The sequence below is a fragment of the Plecotus auritus genome (genome assembly GCF_963455305.1).
Source record: "Plecotus auritus genome assembly, chromosome: 11".
NCBI lineage: Eukaryota > Metazoa > Chordata > Mammalia > Chiroptera > Vespertilionidae > Plecotus > Plecotus auritus.
Window position 1 is genome coordinate 31,965,430 of NC_137777.1, and position 24,310 is coordinate 31,989,739.

Consider the following 24,310-nt stretch of genomic DNA (forward strand, 5'->3'; position numbering starts at 1 on the left):
AGTCTACAAATACTGAGATGGCCCATTTTGAGTATATGAAAAGTTAGCAGAAAACGTTGTCAGGCACCAAAGATCTGAATGGGATGGCTGCCTGGTGTGGTTATCACAGCCACAAAACATGCTCTCAGTCTCAGTGCTACGCGGTTTGATCTGGGGCTTCCTGGCAGCTGAGATCCAGGGGATTCTTCAGAGGGTGGAGTGGGGCTGGGGGTACAGAAGGGCTTTGGAAGTGGGGCGGGGTGCGAGTCGGGGGAGGGGGTTGGAAGTGGAAGTGGAAGGGAGGGATTTGGGTATGGGAGTGAGGGGAGGGGATGTAAATGGGGGAAGGCGCAGGGTCAGAAGCCGGAGGCGTGGGGAGTGGGAAGTGGGAGAGGGCGGGGGCGGGATGAAGGATGGGCGGGGCGCTCCAGGGGGGCGTGCACTCTGCACGGGGACACGCGCTTTGGGCCACAGCAACTCGTTTAAGTTCCCTCCCTCGCTCCCTGGCGAAGCCGGCCTGAGTCCTCCCACTCGGTGCAGACCCAACCATCGCGGCCGCCGCTAGCCGGGGCCCTACACGGCCGCGCGTCCTGGGCCCGCTCGGCCGGCCCTGTCCACTCTCTGCCCGTGGCACCGCGGAGGGGGCTGCGAGGACTTGGCGGCCCTTGCAGCCCGCGACCGACCCTCCAGAAGCGCCGGCGGCCCGGATCCCAGCCCTCGCGGGCCCCGACTCTCCCTCCCCGCCATCCCTGGGAACCTGGCTCCCGGCTCGGGCTGCACTGCCCGGGACCGGGGAGCGCGGCCGAGGTAAGGCTGGGCCGGCTGCCTGGTCGGGGGGCCGCGCCGCGCCCCGATTGCGGACAATGCCGAAGCCGCAAGCTTCTGGAGAGTAGCCGGGTCCACCCCTGCAGCCGACCCACCCGGCTTGGGTCTCTGTCCTAGCCGGACTCGGGGCTGTGCTGGCCCTGACGGACCCTGGCCGGCTTTCTGGGCCGAGAGAGGCGCGGTGCCGCTGCTCTCCCTGCGCGCTTCGCTGCGCGTCCCGGGCTCAGTGGGGAGGAGGCCGGGCAGGGGCCCCGGGAACCGCGCCGGGACCAGCTGGCCGCGCCGAGGATCGGGGCCGGGCTTGCGGGGCGGAGCGGTGGGCTCCGAAAGCGCGCCCGCAGATTGCTGCAGGAGTGGGGTCGGCAAGGAATGGGTCTCTGCAGGGCCACGTCTCCTGGGAAGGTCTCTAACCTCAGGCGCTAAGTACTTTGGGGGGGGGGGGGTGTCAGTATCTCCTAATCTGGCTGGGAGTTCTTGCAAGAATGCAGATTCAGAGGCTCTGAAAGTTTGTGTTTGGTTACCCCCACCATCTCCAGCCTTGGTGTCAATTGTCTTACTTTTCTTTGAAAGCATACGGATTTGAAATAGAATTTAATTATTCTTGGCTCGCGCGTGCCCCCATCACCCTGCGGAGCTCACAACTTGGCAACAAAGCGCGCGCAGGCTGGGGGAAGCCCTGCTGCCTGCTGCCCAGCCTAGTGCCCTCGGATTGTCATTAGAACAGGAGCTGCACAGTGCGACTGGCTGTGACAGTTCTCCCTCGTGGGGAGCGGGAGGCGGGGAGAGAACTTCGCCGTGTGCTTAAATTACTCTGGATTCTGGAAAGTGGAAAGAAAACACCTGGTGCCCGACTCTTTAACCCTTTCAAGTTGCTCCTCAGATTTGCAGCCACCAAAATCAGCAGACTTTCTTTCCTGCCTAAGATAAGGCAAACGCGGGAGTTTTTCCTCCCAGCCCTGTCCTGTGCAAAATCTGGCACACATCTGTGACAACATTGCACGGCTGGCGTTGTAAGCACTACACACTGATCTATTTTTGAGAAGGGGAATATGATAGTAGAATAAGCATTTTTGCAATATAAAGTAGTATGGCTTCCATTTTAATTTTCCCCTCTTGGCTTTGAAGATATTTAGTTAGCACTAGCTCCCCTTCCCCCCCCCCCCCCCCGCCCCAAATTTATACTTAAGAGTCATTCTATGGAAAATACCTGCATTCACTTGTACTTATTTTGTGACCCCACAACCCTTGATCTTAAGCATGGTTATTTTACATAAGGGTGAGTTAATGGTAAGCCAAAATTCCTTGTCGATAGGAAACCTCCCATTGATCACCCCATGGTATTTAATCTATGGTGTTACTGTAGATCATACAGCAGTAAAGTCACAATTTGAGCAGAGAAGTGGCCATGCTTTGTCAACCTGATCATCTGTAAAGGGCTTAGAACAGTCCCCAGAATACAGTGCTAGCTGTCAGCTAATTTTATTTTAAATTTTTATTATCAACCTATGTGTGTTTTTCTGTTTGGAAAATGGATGTTTTGGTGTTGTTGTTTTTTGTTTTGAAATCCCGGATCTTTTAAGTCATAGTTTCTTTTAAGCTTGTGGTTTAATTTTAGATCGGAACCGAGGTTGGATTGTTTTTCTTAGGACTGACAAGCTGTTCTGTGTAATCTTATGCATGGTAAGAGCTGGTTCAGTAAATCTTCCCTAGGGATCTGTAAGGGCCAGAACACAGCCCTGAGCCCCGTCTGCAGACACATTTCAATATAAGGAGACCTAATTTTCCTTAGGAGCCTGATTGGCTAAGGAGAAGCCTAGACTTTAGGAACCAACTCTCTGGTTCTCTGAGTTCTGAATAATACTTGCAGTTCTTAGCTGAAAGAACTGTGTTGGCACAGCAGTGAGGTAACTCCCACTGTGCTGACAGGTAATAAAGGATATCTACATCAACCAGAGCATGTAATTCTTATTCATGCTTTAAAATCTTTAGAGCAGGATTTATACCCTAACAAGCTAAGAAAAATTAGAACTACTCACTTGCCATGAGTTTGCTGCCTAGATATTTTAAAAGATTGTCAGGAGTGTACTTTCATTTTGAGACACTTTCCCGCTACCCCCCCCCCCCCCGCGCCCCCCTAGCATTTTACTGTGAAGTGACATCCTTTTCATCCCTAAATAGTTTAGTTAAGCAAAGGCATGGTGCAGACGCAAAGCTGCTGTAGGCACCGTGTGGCAGTAGATGGTGCTGTGGATAATGCTGGAGGAGGCACATGGCTCCTGTGAGCTCAAGAAGAATTGGAGGGATTCATTTAGCAACCCAAATATACTCTCACCCAAAGACACCATCTAACAATCTTTTTAGGAATAAACTTAAAAGTTTGTCCTTTGTGTTTTTCACTTTCTAAGACTCGGCCACATTTTTCTCTCTGAAACCACAGTATTCTAGGTGTTCAGACAAACACTGCTTGTAAAAATATTATTTAGTCAACTGTACCCTTACTCTTATTTTCCCACAATAGTGTGAGAGTAACCATTCTGAGCCTAGAGGATCCCCAAATAATGTAGACTCCCCCCCCCAATAGTTCTAATAGGGAGAAATAAATGATAAGAAACCTACTTGCATCATGACTGATTTAAAGAAAATAACTTTGTAGGGTGAATTCTCATTCATTCTGATTTATATCACTTTTCTGACTCCCAGTATGATGCAGAGAAGATAGATTTTCAGGATGAAGACGGAACCTCTGCAAAGCTATGACTCATCCAAGACAAGTATATTCCTTCTGTTTAATACAGCATTGAGGGTGGAAAGTGAATACACTCAGAACGTGGGTTCTCTGGATTGTAATCAGTTACCCATGGGGGCCAGCGCTGGGACCCACCTAGTCCTGGGCAGTTGACACAGCATTCTCTTTACTCCTCCAACACAGGATGCTTGCTCTTGTCTCCTTTCTGTAGGTGAGGTGAAGTGACACAGGGTGCTTGCTCTTGTCTCCTTTCTGCAGGTGAGGTGAAGTGACATGGCTGAGTCATGTAGCTAATAAGTAGCAAAGCTGCAATTTTAACCCAGATGTGTGTGTTCCCCTGCAGCCCATGGACCTTTCCACCATGTCACGAGGAATAACCTATGGTCTGTGCCTTCAGGAAGGGTTCACTGGATTCTTTTGGAGTTTGATTCCAACAGATCTCTTCTTCATAACTCAGTGACAAGCTTTGAAATTCCTGGGTAGTATTTGGTCATTGAAGAGTTCAAAACATGAGAACTAGAGCTGTTTTTTTTTTTTTAGTTTTCAGAGGAAACCTAAGATTTCACAATACCATGTTAAAGATTGCTTGTTTTAGGAGGGTTGGGAAGGATGGCAGGTTTAACTTCCTTGAACTATGTAAAGGCCAATACAAATGGCTTAGAAGAAGATTATGAAGAAATCGTAATCCATGTAGCTCAGGTACTCTGGTAAGAGTCCTATGGCTCCTGTACCTCCATGAATTTCTTTCCCTTGGCTTAAAGGAGGTTTGTTCATTTTGATCACTTAAAAGTATCAGAGGGGATTATGTTGGTTAAAGAAACATTGACTCAAATCCCCATTCTGTATATTTATTGTTGTTTTTAAACATTTTATACTTTAGCCAGAACCTGATTTATTTTTTTAATGGTGATTTTTTTTTGGTATTAAATGCATTATAGAAATAAAAAATATATATATTTGAGAATTGTTCAGAAGAGAACACAAATTATGCCCAAAACGTTTATCAAAGAAGCAAAAGGTAGCAGTGGTTTGGAATTTTGACAGAAGTTATGGGATAATTTGCACGGAAGATTTTGGAGAGTAGTATTAAAAAATTTAGTTTTTCAATGTTCTTAGATGTCATCATCCAAACAATTAACAAAGATAATTAAGATATCAGGAAGGCTTCAACACTGTTGCAGAATACATTTTCATCTGTTCTTAAACCTGGGTTTTTTTGGATGATCTTTTGGTATGCAAAATTAATAAACTTAAATCATGCATATTCCTATTTTGACACCTTAGGTGTTTTTTCCCCCTTGTGATAAGGGACTGCATATGATTTTTTTTTTTTTTACATTTTTAACATTTTGCAATTTGAGTCTTATAAAGAGAATCACATAAAACACAGCATTCAAAGACATGAGCCTTGTTTTTTTTGTTTTGTTTTGTTTTCAGGAAACTTGAGTAGATGCAGCAAATTACTTTTCTTCTTTCAGCATGTTTGCTGATAAAAATAGTGAACATGTGGATGATTCAACAATTTTAAACTGCTGTTAAAGCTGGGATTTTTAAGAACGTAAAAATTTAGAGAGACATTCAAAAGCGAATCCTAAGCAAAAGGAAGCAATATGTCATTTGGCAGACAGGTTTCTAGAAGAATTATAAGAATTCTGTGGTGTGTTTTGTTTGTCAGAGTGAGATCAATGGGTTTTGAGATTGTCCAGTTCCAGATAGAGCTTTTAAAAATGTAACTCAGAAGCATATGGGAAATTTTTGAGTGGTTATGTTGTAATGCAAAGCATTTTTTTTCCCTCAGAGCCCCGTTAGACGTTTGCTTTATCTCTTTGTCTTTTGTAGGAGGAATCACAGCTAGACTTCAGAATGATCATTCTTGCCAACAAATTTTTTTTTGTCCCATTGACTGGAACTTAATGAAACGAAAGAAATTATGTGTAAGACTGCTGTTTAGTAACTTCTATGATGATTATATTAAACAGATATTTATAGAGGATTCATTGTGTGCCAGGTGAGGATACACAGCAGCCAGGAAAGACAAGGTCCTTGCCTCGTTGAGGATTTGCTATGTAAAGTGGGGGTGTGATAATAAAATAAATAAATAAATTACAAGCTAATTTTTAAAAAATATATTTTTATTAATTTCAGAGAGAAAGGGAGAGGGGGAGAGAGATAGAAACATAAATGATGAGAGAGAATCATTGATTGGCTGCCTCCTGCACACCTGTACTGGGGATCGAGCCCGCAACCCGGGCATGTGCTCTTGACCGGAATCGAACCCTTCAGTCCACAGGCCGGCACTCTAGCCACTGACTGAGCCAAACTGGCTAGGTCAGTGGTCGGCAAACTCATTAGTCAACAGAGCCAAATATCAATAGTACAACAATTGAAATTTCTTTTGAGAGCCAAATTTTTTAAACTTAAACTTCTTCTAATGCCACTTCTTCAAAATAGACTCGCCCAGGCCGTGGTATTTTGTGGAAGAGCCACACTCAACGGGCCAAAGAGCCGCATGTAGAGGCCCAAGATGGGTGGAACCTTCCCCGATGACCAGGAGACAGCAGCACAGGAACCAGGCCAGAAGGGCCTCGTCGGCCATGGGCAGTGTCTCTTTGTTTTAAATGTAGTGGGAGCTGCTGGGGGCTCTGATATAAGGAGGGCAAGGCTCTAATCTTCAGAGCTGGCAGCTCACTCTCTCTGCTTTGTAGAGAATGGATTCCTGGGAAGAGTGGAAGCAGGGACCTGGTTAGGAGGCTGTTGTGGTGACCGGTGCCATGTGGGCTGGAAGGGAAGCAGAGGAGATGGCGGGAATCCAATGTTTGCAGGATTCTGAATTTCTCCTAACCTCTCACAACATTGATCTTAAGCTGGTCACGACCCACAGGTTGAGAACCGCTAGCAGGGTCGCCTAAGACCATCGGAAAACACAGATATTTACATTACAATTCATAACAGTAGCAAAATTACAGTTATGAAGTAGCAACGAAAATAATTTTATGGTTGGGGGTCACCACAACATGAGGAACTGTATTAAAGGGTTGCGGCATTAGGAAGGTTGAGAACCACTGCCCCAAGGCATGGCTTGCATGAGAATCTCCCATTTAGAAATGGGTGCTGGGCTCTGTTTTTAAATTCGAGCCCTGTTAGTCTCCAGGAGCCCTTCTCGGTAGATATCTTCTTTTCTGGAGTCCACAGAAAACATACTGCCAGGTAAGCTCTGACACACCACCCATTGTGATGTGGGTTCTGATTTCAGGTATTAAAACAGGAAAATAGATGTGTCTTAGAATCAGTGAAATATGGTATATTCTGGAGATCAAGCTGAGAGGGCTTGCCGACTTGTACTGCATTTCTGTTTGTATCTGAAGGGTACAAGTTGAATCCCAGTACAGCAGTCTCTCCTTATCCGAGGGGATACGTTCCAAGACCCTCAGTGGATGCCTAAAATTGTGGGTAGTTCTGTGCTCTGTATATACTTTTTTCCTTATGCAGACATACCTATGATGAAGTTTAATTCACATATTGGTTAATTTCATAGATAGAAGATTCATTCTTACTGGGGAGACACTGCCCAAAGAGGTGATTCACATCCTGAGCGGGATGGAGTGGGACACGACGAGATTTTACCATGTTATTCAGAGAGGCGTCCAGTTTAACACTTAGGAATTGCTTATTTCTAGAATTTTCCATGTCATATTTTCAGACCATGTTTGACTGCAGGTAACTGAAACTGCATAAAACGAAACAGACAAGGGGGAACTGCTATATTTGGAAGGACATGGTGGTCACGAGCAGTGGGATCACCTGCCTCTGGATTGCTCCGATGTTAGCAATCTTTCTGATACTTGAACAAAATGGAGAGGAGGCATTTACAGATTATTTGCCAACAAGTGCCCTACAGACTACTGGTCTCAGAGATCAGAAAAATTGGGACAGCCCAGATTTGTCAGGCTCAAGGGAAGTCAGAGACAATGTGCACACCCAGAATGGGTGGCAGGTTGCTTGGGGTTACAAGCTTTGTTTCCCTCTGTTATACTGGAGCAGGGTGAGGCCTTGGTCACAGCCCTGGGGATTCCAGGCCAAACACTTACTAGTAGGCCAGCAAATAGGTAAGTTGGTTACTGAGAGACTGAGAGAGTTTTCTGGCTGAGTCTGGGTGCAAACATTGGCACTGTGTGAAGTTTAGTTACTGAGGCTATAGAACCTCAGTTTCCTGATCTGTAAAATGGGGATTGCAGTGCCTACTCTATAGGGTTGTTTTAAGAGATAAGTAAGATGCTGCTTGCAATTGTATCTCATGGATTTCCTACATTGCTCCACCTGGCTTGTATATTCTCATCATACTGGTCACAGGGTGAAAGTCCCTTTTTCAGAAGACTCACCCTGACCACTGAAGCTTACCGTAGCCCCTTCTCCAGCCACTCTTTTTTCCATTGTCCTATTTAATTTTGTTCAAAGCCCTCCTTCCTAACTGAGATTGTGTAATTTGTCTACATGTTAGAAGTACATTTCTCCAAGTTGAAAGGGACTCTAGGATGTAAACTGCTGTATCCACAGTGTCAGGACAGTGTCAGGCCTCATCCTGGGGCTTAATACGTATTTACTCAGTGGAATGCAGGGGTGACACTGCTGATTAGGAGGACCTTGAAGGCACAGCAAAAGCAAGCAGGGATCTTCTTCCGACTGTGTGTGTGTGTGTGTGTGTGTGTGTGTGTGTACCTGAGGTCCAGTGGGCAGGTTCTGAGCAGTTTTGGTGTGGGGGGTGGGGAGGTGGGGAGGGAAGAGGGGAATGGAGGAGAGGGAGCGTTTATATTTGAAAACATGGGTTTCTTGGGGTGGTTGGACATGCTTATGTTTTACCCTGGCATTTCAGAGGGGTCACTTGCTTTATCTTCAAGCTAAATGTTACCTGAGGCCTACCCAGTGCCCGAGATGCCAGTTTACAGCCACTTACCTCCTTCTCTAAAAGCCACAAGAGTAAACATGGTGGGGCAACATACCCACTGCAAAATGCTTATCAGACTGCCCTGGCACTGCAGAAGCCAGCACTGAAGTCAGGGCGTGTAGCTGGAAGCCTAATAGACCTGCTCACTCAGCACTCTGCACTGCGGGTTAACCATCTGGTTTCCGAGTTGCATTAGGTTACTTGTAATACCACATCTCGTTATAAGGACTTTTGTTGATGCCTTGATTTTGATGCTATTTATATTTTTCAAAAGGAAATCATACCCATTTTAGAAATAATATTTATAGATTCTTCTCCAGCTTTTTAATCTTTAACATTGCTTGCTCGTTGACTACAGTCTTTAGGTGCAGGTTAGTGACACTATCTCTATCTCTATCTCTATCTCTATCTCTATCTCTATCTCTGTCTCTATCTCTATCTCTATCTCTATCTATCTCTATCTCTATCTCTATCTCTATAAAATGTGAAGACTTATTTTCAAATCCTTGTGCAGATACTCCACAATCATAAGTGTGTACATATTTATTTACACACACACACACACACACACACACACGTGTAATCTATTGGTCATCTTCCTTTCCCTGGCTACCATTTCCACTTGTGGTCAAAAAGAGACACTTGGAAACTGGGAACTCAGCAGTGTTGGGAAATACCAGTGAATCCTGACAGCACATCAGTGTTTTGACTACATGGTTCGAACAAGGTGAACTGGGAGGCTCATCGTACACTGGGCTGTGATTTGGGGATTTTTAAAATCCTTTTAATCTATCCTTGGCCTGTGTTCACGTGAATGACCATTCATTGGAATGTTGCGATTTTTAAGAATAAGACGTTTTTCTTCCCAGCACATTTTGTTCTTGTTTAGTGACCATGAGAGAAGAGGAAAAATCATTGTGTTGGTTTTAAATACGATTAGTCATAGGTGCTCTTCATAGCTTCTGTAGGCTTTGTTCTCACCTGCAACATGAACCAGGTATGTGACTGATGCTTTTTATAATGTTTTGGCCAGAGTGGTCACCATCTTTGAAGGAATAGACTAGCTGTCCAGGAACTTAGTTCTTTAATTTAATGAAGATTATATTTTTTTCTAATTCTTGTTAATGGATTTATATTTATAGTTCTTATAGAGGGAGAGTATTACTGTCATAGAAATGTATATTTTGTGGGAAGTTGAAATCATATTTTAGGTAGTGCCAGGGGAGATTTGTGCACTGCCTATATTGTTTGGAAATTGGTTTTAAGTGTATTTTCCTTAGAAGTGATGGGAGTCCCACACATACCATGTAGTTAGTGTGTGTGTGTGTGTGGGTGTGTGTGTGAGTGTGTATGACTTTGTATGTGTATGTGTTAGTGTGAGTGAGTGTATGAGTGAGTGAGTGGGTAAGTGTATGTGTGTAGGGTACACGTGTGTGTATGTGTGACTTTGTGTGAGTGTGGTGTATATGAGTATGTGTGTGAGTTTGTGTGCTTGAGTGTGTGTGTTGTGTGTGAATGAGTTTGTGTGTGTGTGAGTGTGGTGTGTTTGAGTATATGTGTATGTGTTGAGTATGAGCTTCATAGGGGCCATGTTCCCCAGTCAGAAGTGGCTCTGCCCTCACCCCAGGGCAACCAGTTCCAGCTCCTGTGGCCTGATTCACTTGGTTTCTCCTACAGGTATTTTTCCTTTGAAAATTCGCTAGCACAGGACTATCTGCTTTGGTTGGTAATTCTCCATTGCTATTTGCACATGCCGCTGCCAGAGTAATTTCAGAGGGAACCATTCAGCTGTTGAAAAGCTCTGTCCCGTCTTTGGGCCTTTCCCAAAAGGTGTTTAGGCGCTGTGAGTCAGTGATAAAGAGACCAAGGCCTTTAATTCAGCACCAAGGCATTTTCAAATACCTTTATACATTTTGTGTCTGAAATACTTAAATATCTTCACTTTAATTTGGATTTTTTTATTTTACAAGGTTGTATTTATTACTCATATATAGAGAGAAACAGAACCAATGGGATCTCAATCTTAACCTCTCTCTCTCTTCCTCTCTCTCTCTCTCTCTCTCTCTCTCTCTCCTCTATCTCTATCTCTATCTCTATCTCTATCTCTATCTCTATCTCTATCTCTATCTCTATCTCTCTCTATCTCTATCTCTATGTGTATCTCTAACTGTATCTGTATCTGTATCTGTATCTGTATCTCTATCTCTATCTCTATCTCTATCTCTATCTCTATCTTTAGGAAATGTATTATAAGGTAATGACTAATGCAATTAAGGAGGCTGAGCAGTCCCACAATCTGTTATCTGCAAACTGGGGACTCAGGAGAAGCGATGGTATAAGTGTCAGTCTGAGGGCAGGGGAAGACGCATCAGGCAGAGATTGAATTCTCCCTTATTTCACTATTTTGTTATGTGCAGGCCCTCAACAGACTAGACGAGGCCCATGCACATTAGGTAGGGCCATCTGCTTTACTCAGTCTTCCCATTCAATGTTCTCATCCAGAAACATCCTCACACCCCGAATAATGTTCAACTAAATATCTGAGTACCCCTGTGGCCCAGTCAAGTTTATGCATAACATTAACCACCACGCACTTGTAGGATAATCAAAGTGTTTCAGGGATTAGAGAAGCTGTTCTGAAAACATTCTGTAAGAGTACTCTTTCCCAAGCCGGTTGAAATGATCTGACTCCCAGAACAGTGGACCAGGTACCCATCTCTAAGTCCTGCTCTTGTGCCCCAAAGCTTTTCTCAGAAGTGCTAGCAATGTTACACCTTTACCTTCCTGACCAATACTCCTTTCATTGAGTCAGCTGACTGCTGCATTTTATGATGTGTGCTTGGTTTTGTGACTGTCTCTTTAGTGAGCCGCGTGCTACTCAGGGGTGCTGACAGTGCCTGTGATCCTCCACAGAAGTACTCCCTGTGCAAGGAAAACACTGTTGTCTCCTCCCTACTCTGTGGTCTTCGCATAGGGCACATGGAGGCGGCGTTCTTGGCTGTGGCCATGATGGGCTAAGTCTCCACTTCATGGTGTCTCTCCAACACAGTTTACCTTCAAGTTTAAAGTGATAGTAGTTACTTCGTATAATTATGTCTTATTTACAGTCTGTACTCATGTTTGGTCTTCAGATTTCAACCAGGTAAGGAAATGTTTAGTGTCTTAAAAACATACATTTTGATGGTAGATACCACTTATTGCCTATCGTAGTGAATATAGGAAGGAATTGAGTGCTATATTATATTTGAAGAACACTTAGATTACTCACACGTCTGATTTTTCCTCCATTAGCACATTCAATCAATCCTAATACCAGTGATAATGATACTATGTTCCTGGCACTGTGCTCAGCACATTACTGGTATTCTTTGTGTTTTCGTGATGGTGCCCTCATCTTCTAGCTGAAATAGATGTACTTTTGTTTATATCCAATTTTATCTTTGTTTTATGAGACATTTGGCTTCAAGATAGAAAGAACGAATTAGTTGCATGTAATTAAAATGATTAATGTCTCCAAGAGTTCATTTTATACTTACTTGTTTAGAATGCTCTGGTCTTTCCTAAGTCTCCTCTTTGCTTCTGTTTGGGTCAAGAGTTGGTTTCAGACTAGAATCAACCACAGGCAGTAGTTTGGTACAAGGCCCAGATGACTGTGACCGTGGTGGGTGGCCTCCTGACCAGATAATGTGGCCTTCGCAGATTCCAATAGGCTGACTTGTGGTCTTTATTAAACCCCAGGGGAGAGTTTTATCCAAAAACCTGACTTAAGATGACGCTGGTTGGGGCCAAGGGTCTGGTGAGCTAAAACATGGTGCACCATTAGGACATGGATGCCTTGCCTAATTGAACTGTTTTCCAAAACCAGATTTTGGTCAGATGATACAGTGAATGGTGTTTTCCCTAGTCACTGGCAACATTTCCATTTCTTAGTCAGTAAATACTCTAGTGCGGGCTGTGTGCCAGGGACCATGCTGCTGCCTGGATGGGTGGAAGTCGATTCTTCATTCATGCAGAAACTCTGGGGCTCTAAGACCTACAGGACACCTCCCTTAGAACTTCATCTATATCTTCAGCCCTCTCTTAGTTAGAACTTCACTTCTCTATTCTAACCCCAAGTTACTGCCCTCAGGGGTACCTCTGACCTCATCCATCCTCTCAAGTGTGCTGTTGGCCTTGTTGAAATTGTCAGAGTGCCTTGTGAATGGGGTCATGTGCATGCATGTTGCCTACTTGACCTGGGGGGTGCAGTGTCAATGGAGCAAAGATTCATCTTTTTATTATAGGGTAAAAACAAGGCTTTGTCACTTTTTTTTTTTTACTGTCACTTTTGGGTCCCTCTACCTCCCCTTTGAACAAAAAGTAACACAAAGAAATTATTATATCAGAAGGCATTTTTTCTTGCATTTTTGACATGTAAAGTAACAAAACTATAAGAGACTTGCTTCTACCAAAAAAAGGTAAATCCCTCAAACCTAAAATAGCAAACATAGTAACAAGTTTAGTGTGTGCTCATAGATTTTTAATAGATTAGTTGATGCTTGTAGTCTAATGAAGTAACAGCGTAGGCATCATGAACAGCTTACATTTGGAAAGGGGTGAATTCTTTCCCCTGCATCTGAGCTGAGACTAACACCAGGAATGCAGGAGACAGGCCCATATTCTCCAGCGCTCCTGCCAGCAGATGCTTAGCAGCTCCATATCACCATGATACTGAAATTAGGAACCTAATTCCCTTCCATATCTCCACATCCTGGGCCTTCCTCTCTATCTGACCCTGAAATGTGTCTCCTGCCTGGCCCTTCTCCTGGTGCACCTTCCACCTTAGTTCAGGATTTTGTCATCTTTTCCTTCCTGTCTGATCTCTCTGCCTCAACCTTCTTCCCTTTCCTGTCTGCTGTGCTGCCTCCAGAATTAGCCGATTTCAGTTGGTCACGTCGTTCAGCTGCTCCAAGCCCTAACCATGTGTGCAGAACAAAGTCCACGCTGGTCCAGGTCCTCCCTGACTTGGCCTCCATGCACTTTCAGCCCCTTTCCTAGGCATATTCCTGCCCTTGCACCTGCTGCTTCCTCTGCCAAAAGTGCTTGTTTACCTCCTCTCTGCTTCATGCGATCTTGATTGTCCTAAGAGGCTTCTATCTTGTCTCCTCTCAAATTTTCCTTGACCTTCTATGGTCTGAATAAAAAGAACAGAAGAAACAATTACATCTTCTATGATATTCAAGTAACTTGAATGCAAAGGCGTAAAAGTCTATCTCTGCCTTATCATTTCTGTAAGACTTGATAGAGGGGCGTGAATCATATCCCAGCCAGCAGCTGATGAAATCTGCATGAGTCTGAAACCGCTCCGTTGCTCAGAGTCGTTTGCAGCTCCAGATTGAGCAGATGGGATCAAGGTATCACTAATGATCATATCCTGAAAGATTGTGTCAAAGATAAGAGGTGCCAGAATCAAGATAAAGAAGCTTATTTTCAGAAAGCACCAAGAAATCTCAGGCCTGTGCTGGCCCTGGCCATTGTGGTTACGGAGCCAAGGGCATGTAGCAGACCTGAATTGAGATGTCCTGTGAGTGTGAAATATACACCAGATTTTGATTATTTAGTTTGAAAACAGGATATAAAACAATTCACTAATATTCTTATGTTACATGTGGAAATAATAATATTTTGGAAATTTTGGCCTAAATAAAGTATAGGTATTATAACAATTAATTTCACCAAATTTTTCTTAATTTTTAATACAGTTCCAAGAAAATGTGAAATAACGTATTTGGTTCACATTTTGACTTGCATTATATTTCCATGGGAAGATGTTCCAGACTCTTTACAATTCCTTGGTGTTACTCCCTATCCTTGGCAGCATACTAAACCATAGTGGTAAGCAGATGGCTGTGTACTTGTAGAAAAGGAAGGAGTAGTAACTAGAAGCAAGAATAGTCTCACTAGGAACAGATTATGCCTCGTCTCTTTCTTTATAAAGTTACTGGGCGAGAAGATCAGAACAATTCTACAGACTTATATTTGGATTTCTGTAATATAATTGAAACGTCTCCTCTGATAAGCTTCCGGACAATTTAGAGAACACGGAGTTATGGTGGATAGCATGGCTATGTCTGCAACTGGTTGGACTCAGTTCTCAGGATATCTTGTATTGATTGCTGTGTCAAGAGCAGGCTGGGGGACTCTCTTGGCTTCCCATAGAGCTTGTTCCCTCAGTGACGGGAGGGAACATAAACCAAGTCATTGTGAGGCGGTCAAAATGAGAAAGCCTGCCCATCTTCGCATTTCTGTGGGAATCCCGGGTGTCTCAGGAGGCCACAGTCAAGGTGTCCGAGGGATTGCAGTTACCGGAGGCGGCTGGGGCCTGGGAGAGCTTCATCTAAGGTGGCTCCGCCAGGTGGCTGGTGAGCTGGTGCTGGCTATGGGTTGGGTGCGAGGAGCTCATTTAATCCCACCGGGCTCTTTCCTGGTGCTCTTTGAACTGTTTGGTTATAGGTCAAATTCTTGGCCAGGGGAGTTTCCTGAAGGATGATCCTATCTAATAAAAGAGTAATATGCAAATTGACCATCACTCCAAGACACAAGATGGCTGCCCCCATGTGGACACAAGATGGCCGCCACAAGATGGCCTACAGGGGAGGGCAGTTGTGGGCAGTTGGGGGTGACCAGGCCAGCAGAGGAGGGCAGTTGGGGGTGACCAGGCCAGCAGGGGAGGGCAGTTGGGGGTGACCAGGCCTGCAGGGGAGGACAGTTGGGGGGACCCAGGCCTGCAGGGGAGGACAGTTGGGGGGACCCAGGCCTGCAGGGGAGGGCAGTTGTGGGCAATCAGGCCAGCAGGGAGAGCAGTTAGGGGTGACCGAACCAGCAGAGGAGGGCAGTTGTGGGAGACCAGGCCAGCAGGGGAGGGCAGTTGGGGGAGACCAGGACAGCAGGGGAGGGCTGTTGTGTGGGGGGACCAGGCCAGCAGAGGAGGGCAGTTGGGGGAGACCAGGCCAGCAGGGAAGGGTAGTTGGGGGTAGGGGACCAGGCCTGCAGGGGAGGACAGTTGGGAAGGGGCAGGCCTGCAGGGGAGGGCAGTTAGGGGTGACCAGGCCAGCAAGGGAGGGCAGTTAAGGGTTACCGGGCCAGCAGGGGAGGGCAGTTGGGGGTGACCAGGCCTGCAGGGGAGGACAGTTAGGGGCAACCAGACTGGCAGGGGAGGGCAGTTAGGGGTGACCAGGCCAGCAGGGGAGGGCAGTTAGGGGCAATCAGGCCATCCGGGGAGCAGTTAGGCGTCAATCAGGCTGGCAGGGGAGTGGTTAGGGGGTGATCAGGCTGGCAGGCAGAAGCAGTTAGGGGAAATCAGGCAGAGGCAGGTGAGCAGTTTGGAGCCAGCAGTCCTGGATTGTGAGAGGGATGTCCAACTGCCCGTTTAGGCCCGATCCAGTGGGTTCGGGCCTAAACGGGTGGTTGGACATCCGTCAAGGGGTCCCAGATTGGAGAGGGTGCAGGCATGCACGAATTTCGTGCACCGGGCCTCTAGTCTTTAATAATGTTCCAGATTGGCTTGCAACCCAACTCCACATCTTCTAATACCATCACATTGGGGTTTAGGATTTCCACATATTAATTTGGAAGGAGCACAAACATTCAGTCCTTTGCAATAACATCACTATTACTAATGGTTGATATGTAATTGATTATTTACTCTCTTTTAGTTCTAAGCCAATGGTATTAAATATATTGTCATTTATTACAGAACAACCCTGAGTAGAACTGAGATTCAAATTTGGGATTACATATTTGACTGCAAAGCATACACCTATAACTACTAAGCTATAAATAATACCTTGCTTCACCAAATTTTTAAAAAGATTAATCAATTTATTTTTTATTTTATTATTTATTATTTTTTTAAAAATATATTTTATTGATTTTTTACAGAGAGGAAGGGAGAGGGATAGAAAGTTAGAAACATCGATCAGCTGCCTCCTGCACGCCCCCTACTGGGGATGTGCCCGCAACCAAGGTACATGCCCTTGACTGGAATCGAACCCGGGACCCTTCAGTCCACAGGCCGACGCTCTATCCACTGAGCCAAACCGGTTAGGGCCAATTTATTTTTTATGTGTTAGATCAACTAGCAGTAGTCTATCCAATACCTGCTTTTCCGTGGACATCAATTTGGGATGGACATAAAATAATTCAAAGACTGTATTTGTGAAACATAACTTAGTTGGGGAAGTAAGGTTTACATAAAACAGGCAAACAGCCAAAAATTGGTGTAAAAGATTAAATAATAAGTATTATATTTTAAAGTAAGTTGTGTTTTTTTAATCATGCAAGTTAATATCACCATTAAGATAGCAAAATTGCCTTGCATGTAATGGAACCATTAATTTGATGTTTACTCATAGTGTAAATCATTCCTGGCCAGTCATTTATATTGACATTAATTTCCCCGAAGTCCTAAAGATAGCATACAGCAGACATTAACTCTGAAAAGTTCAGTTCTCAGTGAAACCTTATCCTATCTTATCTTACAGACGTGGGGGGTGGGGAGGCCTGGTGCACAGACTCTACTTGCTTACTTGCTGGGGGCTGGCGTTGAAGGTTTCAGGGGTGCTCCTCAGAAAGGAGGGAGCCCTGAGCAGCGCTCTGTGGTGCTGTTGATGCTGGTCCCTCTGGATCCTGCTTTCATAAACACAGTGATTTACATTCAGTCTGTCTATTCAGCAGGCCTCACTGGGGAGACGCCCCTGGCTCTGCATTTCATCCTCCTGTGACATGAGAAGTAACAAGACACATGCTACACATGGATGAACCCTGAGGACATAATGCTGGGTGAAACGAGCCAGTCACAGAAGGACAAATACTATATAATCCCCTTCAAATGATGCACTTAAAGTAGTCAAATTCACAGAGACAGAAAGTAGAATGTTGGTTGCTAGGGGCTGAAGGGAGAAGGGAATAGGGAGGAGGTATGTTTATGGGTCCAGAATTTCAGTTTTGCAAGGTGAAAAGAGTTCTGGATGTGTCTGGTGATGATGGTTGGACAACAATGTGAAAGTGCTTAATGCCACTGAACTGTGCACTTAAAAAATGGCTAAAATGGTCAATTTTATGCTATATGTATTTTACCACAATAAAAAATGCAATAACATGATGTCTTCATAAAGCCTATGTTTACTTGTTTTTTTAAAAAAAGTGCCCAGTAGATTGTATTACATTTTATTAACTTTATGCTTAGGTTTTGTACGATAGCAGAAAATACCAGTGTTGATGTTGGTACACTGGCTTCTAATGAGTTGAATAGTTTTTTAAAGAGAAAGATGAAGTAGAGATTCCTTGGCCTGAAATCATTGCCACCTGCTCTGGAAAGCACTTGAAGGGAACTCCAATTATACTTCTCACCTTGCAGGACAACCCCAAACCTCAGCATTGCTAAACAGATTCATCTTTTGAAAACCAAAAATATAGTGTTGGGAAGCTATGCCCCATGTGCTTGGTGAGCATAAGGACCATGTGTATCTTCAAACAGCTGAAGTGATACTAAGAGTCCTGTAGTCCCATACTGGATGTATCATGGAGGGTAAATACCTAGGAGTGGAATTGCTGGTCACATGGTAGGTGTTTAATCTGGTAAGGAACTGCCAAATTATTTGTCATAGTGCCTGTAACATGAATTTTCCACCAGCGTTGTATAAGAATCCCAGTTGCTCCATATCCGTGTAAACGCTTGGTATATTTGCCTTTTAAATGTAGCCATTCTAGTGAGTGTATCATGATGTCTCATCAAGGTATTATTTTGCATTTCCCTACTGACTAATTATGTTGAAGATCTCTTCTTGTGCTTACTTGACATTTGTTAATTTTCTTTGTTGAAAGTGTGTTTAAAGCTTGTCTACCCCCCTCCCCCCCCAGAGGGGTTGTTTGGCACTGAACTTTAATACCAGTACTCCGTTTATATGAAGAAATATAAAGAAGGTGTTTTGTTGCTGACATATTTTCAAGAAAGGAATCCCTTTCAATGGATATTTTTGTTCTTTGGGGCAGGCATAGAAGGGTTCTTTTGTCATCTGTTGGCCTATTTTAATCTACCTTACCCTGCTTCCCAACATATACTCTTTATTAAGTCTGCCAGTTCTTATTTTCTGGGAAAACCACATGTGAATCCACTCACTACCATTCTAACACACATTTGAACATGTACATTGATGGCTTGCAAACCTTGATTCATGAAAGCCTCCTTAATTATCTTACGTCATCAATCTACAGTAGGCAGGCTAGTGATCACACATTTATTGGTTCCCTTGCAACTAGCACTGTAAAGCAAATAACTGGGGAATAAAAAAATGACTATTGATAACAAGCTGCTAACCTAGGCAACTTAAGTGCTCTTGAATGATTCCAGAGTTGTAGAGGGTAAGAGTTCTGTCTGATCTAATAGTATATTGAAATTCTTACTAAAAACTGCTTATCTAAGCTTTGACTGTAGAATATCTACATTTTACTTGATAGCTATCTATGAAATCTACTTGAAACTGTATTGTAACAAAGCTATGATTATGATTTGACTATGAATAAGAAAGGGAAATTCTATTTTGAGAACAGATGTGTCTAGGTTAGACAACCTAAAGTATTTCAAATTTCATTTCAAATTTTTCATTCATTGTTTAATCTGTCTTTATCAGTAGAATGAAAGGCAGAGTATGTTCTTGGACATTAGTCGTGTTTTGATTAACATAAAGTTAAATTGACTTGTGTTCATGCTGTGTAGAATAATAGATGTATAGACAAATAGATTAAATTATAAGCTCTTAGCTTATTTATGGAAATAAAAAATTTGTTATGATCTAATGGAGCACTGGATTGGCACCTTGGAAATCTGAGTTCTAGGACCACTTTTGCTGTGTGACTTTGGAGAGGTCACTTGACCACTCTGATCTTTCATTTCCTCTGCTGTGAAATGAGTCGACAGGAGTAGATAACTGTGCAATCCCTTAGCTTCACAATTGTTTTTATTAGGATGGTTTTGATGTCATATGGCAACTTTGACGTTCTTCACAGGTGGTATTTTTCCCCATCCCAGTCATACTTGTGTGAGTCTTCTATCCCTGAAACATTAGAGTAGGAGTTCAGCTGATATTTTCTCTCTTCAAAAATGTGAGAAGGAAAAGGCAAAAATAATGATAAATTTGAAAAGGAATTTTTGATACAATATTAGGACAAAACAAACAATATTGGTTGCTAAGTAGTAAAATATAAAATGTTTTTACTTTGTTATTATGGGTCACAATCAATTTAAATTGGACCCAAAGATATTTTCGGTTAAAATTTCTCTTTCTATTAAATGTATAAAACTTTATTCTTTTGAATTCCTGAGATCCCATACATTTCAGCAGACAAAGAAAATAAAATCTTAAATTGTAGGTAGTAAGCAATCAAAAAGAGCCATAAACTTGGAGTCTATATTCTTTTTTAATCCAGTACTCATTTTTACTTTTTGTTCTTGTTGAACATTGCTAGGTAATGGGACAGAGAAAAATAGATTGCTTTGAAAGTTTTAAATGTGAGAGGGGGAAGTATCCATCTTAGTTGTTATTTCAATAGACATTTCCAGGCTTTTATTCATTTATTTATTTTTGAAGCTAAACAAAATCTGGGTCAAGGTTTGCAGGCTTACCAATAAACATCTGGCAAATCGTTCATGACACATCACTCCAGAAATAACAGGAGGTTGGGAAGCTGACGTCCACCTTGATGAAGTGTTCTTCACCATCATCTGTTGAAGTCCCAAGTGCTTCCTTAAAATATTTTACTATGGGTTACTTCTATAATCATACAAAATAGAGTAAATCTCATTTAAAATATATCTATTATACTCAGAGCATTTTCAATCCGTCTGTGAGCCCCCACTTTTATGTAGACAAAGATGTAGATGTTGGACTGATGGCGTACCAAAAGCAGATGCTAGTGGAGGATACGGTTCCGTTTTCCACCACACTATTTTCATTTGAGTGGCCAGATGTACCGATAACAATCGCTTTCATGATTCATTGAAGTATATCCCAATACAGATGAAAATGAAAGGAAAAAAAAAACATTTAGGTGTCAGAAGACCTTAGGGACATGACTTTCCCCCTTTGTAATAAGGAGTCATGTTATTTCTGGGTCTGAGTACATGCCCAGTCCATGTTACTTGTTCCTTTCCTAACAATGGAATACTCTGTACTCAAAAATGGGGTGCAGCGCTGCCTCCAAGGGCTGTCCCCGTTCCAGGAGAAAGAAGTGTGTGTTTGTGAGCTCACCTGGGGACTGGAACTGTGTCTGGAGGACAAGATAAAATGCTGCTTTGTAATATTTTACTCCCTTGCAAACATGAACAAAGTTTCTGAAATATAAGATATCTGTTTTCCTCCCTAGTTTGCAGTTATTTGTGAGAAGGCTAGATCATTTCCTGCAGGATTTTGTGACAAGTTGTGTTAGGGATGTTGTGTCGGGCATGGTGGGAAGTCCCGTGGGGGGTCTCTGGCTAATGGCACTGCACAGCCTCCTTTGGTTTGTTTTCCATTAAAGGCACAGCCTATCCTATAGTTGATTTTTGTTTTTTTTTCTAGAATCAATTTAGAGTTTGCAAGAGCAGCTGTGTTAGAAAGAAGATTTGAACCCAATCTTTTCCCACAATCTTTTCCCAGGTATATGAGGAAATGTACTCTTTGTTATTCAGTGAAAATGTTTCTTTATTTTCTTTTTAAATTCTCACCAAAGGATATGTTCTTACTGATTTTTTAAATAGAAAGGAAGGGAGAGAGAGAGAGAAACATCTATCGGTTCCCTCTGGTGTGTATCCCGACCGAAATCCAAACCCGCAACCTAGGTATATGCCCTGACTGGGAACTGAACTGCAACCTTTTGGGGCATGGGGACAACTCTCCAACCAACTGAGCCACCTGGCCGGGGCAGATCAGTTTCTTTTTAATGATACTTTAAACATTAATCACTGTTATTCTCCAGGGCAGTGGTTGGCAAATTGCGGCTCGTGAGCCGCGGTTTGCCGCTCTGTTGACTAATGAGTTTGCCGACCACTGCTCCAGGGTAACTTGTGTTCCGTATCCTTTTCTTTTAGAAATCCCCAGTTGGACACCTAGAGCCACCTATCCTGTTCATTTCCCGTCTTGAATTGGAAGTTAGCAACACTCTCTGAGGCCTGAAAGGAAAATAAATGGTAATTACATGTTCAAAATATACTGTTAAATTCATGTATAACTCTGATAATCATAGACACAACCTTCTATTTGTTGAGCAGAATTTAGGTGTTCCCTCTCCCACTTCCCCCACCATTTCTTATTTTCCTTCCCTTCCCTCCCTCCTGCCCCTTCTTCTCCTGTCTCCATTCTCCTCCCTCCTCTCTGTCAGCTTACTCTTCTCTCCTCCGCCCTGGCTCCCCTCTCTTCCTTCCTCCCATGTATTCATTCTCAGCCATTTGTGGAGTCTGTCCCGAGCTGGTCACTGTTCCACTGTCCTCTTGACCCTGAGATCCATGCACTTCTCCTGACCCTCTCTGAGGTTGCCTGGGTGTTTGCTGGCAATGGCTTTTCCTTCGAATTCTGTGGATATTTGACCTCCCCAGTTTGGTCCGTTAGAATCGAGATCACTCATGGGGATGAGTAAAGCAGGAGCAGTCTACTGTCCGCTGGCCTGTGAAATTGTCAATATTCTCATGTGGTGTGAGACCTGGTGTATTTTTTTTTCCGATCACTGATACAATACATATGTTGCAAAACAATGAAATGGTACCGATCTGTACCATAGCATGTGACTATTGACATTAAAGCCACTCCCCTGAGGTAAAACTGATTAAATTGGACTACACATGTTAATTATTTTCCTCTCTATGCATATGCTAATGTTGTCAATAAAGGCGTTCAGTCTGTAGTAAGTGCCTTAACTCAATGGGCAAAAATATCTGCGGTAAAGGTGGCTTTGTAATTCCTGCTAACTATTGCACCTTATTTCTTTCTTGTTCTTCTTGGCCATTGCTAACTGAAATGGCCATTTCTGTGAGTTGGGGACCACTGGCATTCTCATATGCCTGGTTCATGTTGCTGGTGTTTGTAGTCACTTTGTAGTTGAGCTGCTGCTTCCCTGCTGTTCAATGAATAGTGCATTTGTCTTTCCAGTATTCCGTAGAGAGCTGGACTCTGATGTTGCCCAGTCTGCCAGCACCTTTATCCTGGTGCTTTGTGGGAGTGGGGAATGTCTCCCTCAGTGGAACCTCTTGTGTAGTGCATCCGCTTCGGATGGCTCTTGAGACATCAGTTTCATGGTTTTGTAGTGTCTTCGTCTCTCCTTAAGTTGACAGCTGTAAGTTGGTGGATAGCTTGCTCAGTTGTCTTCCTCCTAACGGGACAGCTTCTTACCATGGTTGTGGCCTCCCTACTGCCTTTTCCTGTAGCCTTTGTTAACCTCTTCACACATCCTCAGAGTTGACCCCCCTGCCCCCACTTGGTACTCCCCACTCTATCCCAAAACCGGGGGCCATGATTCCAACAGCCCTTATCCCACCATGTACCCAGGTGTTTGTTTCTTCACACTTTCAGCTGCTGAGGCGGACTCTGGCTTGTTTAGCTCAGAACCGAGAGCCTAGTGTCGTCAGTCACATAGTGGGTCAGCGTAACTAAGCGGCGGATGACCTTTGAATGGACTTGGGTCATCTGTCCAGCCAGAGGCTCTTTCTTCTGAGTTGCCTTGTGCTCTGGTCAGTTAGAGACCCTGGCCTTTGGGTCACGTGCTCCTGGGGCCATTGAGCTGGGCCAGCTCTGAGGCAGGACGTTAGTTCCCGTATTGTGAGGTTCTTCAGAGAAAGTTGGGGGGGAGGGTCCCGCCTATATTTATGAGTTGTCTTGTGGATTGTGGGGTGCAGCTCCGGTCAAACCAGACCTGGCTCCTTTCCTGTCTGTTACTGTAGCTCTTCTCACAGGTGGGACCGAGGGCTGGAGAGACGGACTCCTTGGGGGTGGTGGGTAAGAATGTGGCTTTGGTATTAGGAGGACCTGGGGTCAGCGTCGGGACTCTGTCACATATGACATAAGGGACCTTGGGATAGCTGTATGTCCCAGTCTCTTCACCTACCAAATCAGGATAATAATAGTACCCATGGCATAGGACCCCTGTGAGCATTAAATGAGTGAGTTGCTACGTAGACTGGCACTATGGAAATGTTTAATCCATCTTAGTAGCTTTTGTTGCTATGGTCTACAGATGGAGATAATAACATCTACTTCTCCTGGTTACTGTAAACAGTAAATGGGGTGGCAAATATAAAATACACTGTGCCAGGCACACAGTGTACCCAACAAGTGGTAGCCCTCAGTGATAATGGTAAAATGACAATAGCATTATCAGCAAGTGTGTTCAGACTGTGACCCTGAAGGCTGGCTAATGTCAAACAGGCTTTGCCAAGAATGGCTTTGCCTGAATGCTGGCTAATGTCAAACAGGCTTTGCCAAGAATGGCTGCAAGTTTAGCTTGTCAACCAGATAGTACTATTTATTGACAGCTTATGTTACTTAAAAATCTCATCACTGGTTTATTAAATTTTCTACACTTTGGTCACAAAAATTAAATCATAAAAGTTTTTTTAAAATATGTTTTTATTGATTTTTAGAGAGAGAGGAAGGGAGAAGGATTGAGAGATAGAAACATCAATGGGAAAGGCACATCAGTGATCAGCTGCCTCCTGCACAGCCCCCACTGGGGATCCACAACCCAGGCATGTGCCCTGACTGGGAATTGAACCAAGGACCTCTTCGCTCCTGGGTTGACGCTCAACTGCTGAA

At 43.8% G+C, this 24,310-nt stretch overlaps 1 protein-coding gene across 3 annotated transcripts in view; it reads left to right on the forward strand.

Annotated features, from left to right (window-relative positions):
* The first annotated feature begins 420 nt into the window (after positions 1-420).
* The window catches only part of FAM110B (family with sequence similarity 110 member B), a 125,715-nt gene continuing 101,825 nt past the window's right edge, over positions 421-24,310 (forward strand). Inside the window, exons 1-2 of one of the 3 annotated variants that reach the window (XM_080646451.1) lie at positions 421-786; positions 21,598-21,696. The gene's annotated coding sequence lies outside the window, so the exon portion shown is untranslated. The remainder of the gene's footprint in view (positions 787-21,597; positions 21,697-24,310) is intronic. The other 2 variants (XM_080646453.1, XM_080646454.1) reach the window with 2 other exon arrangements.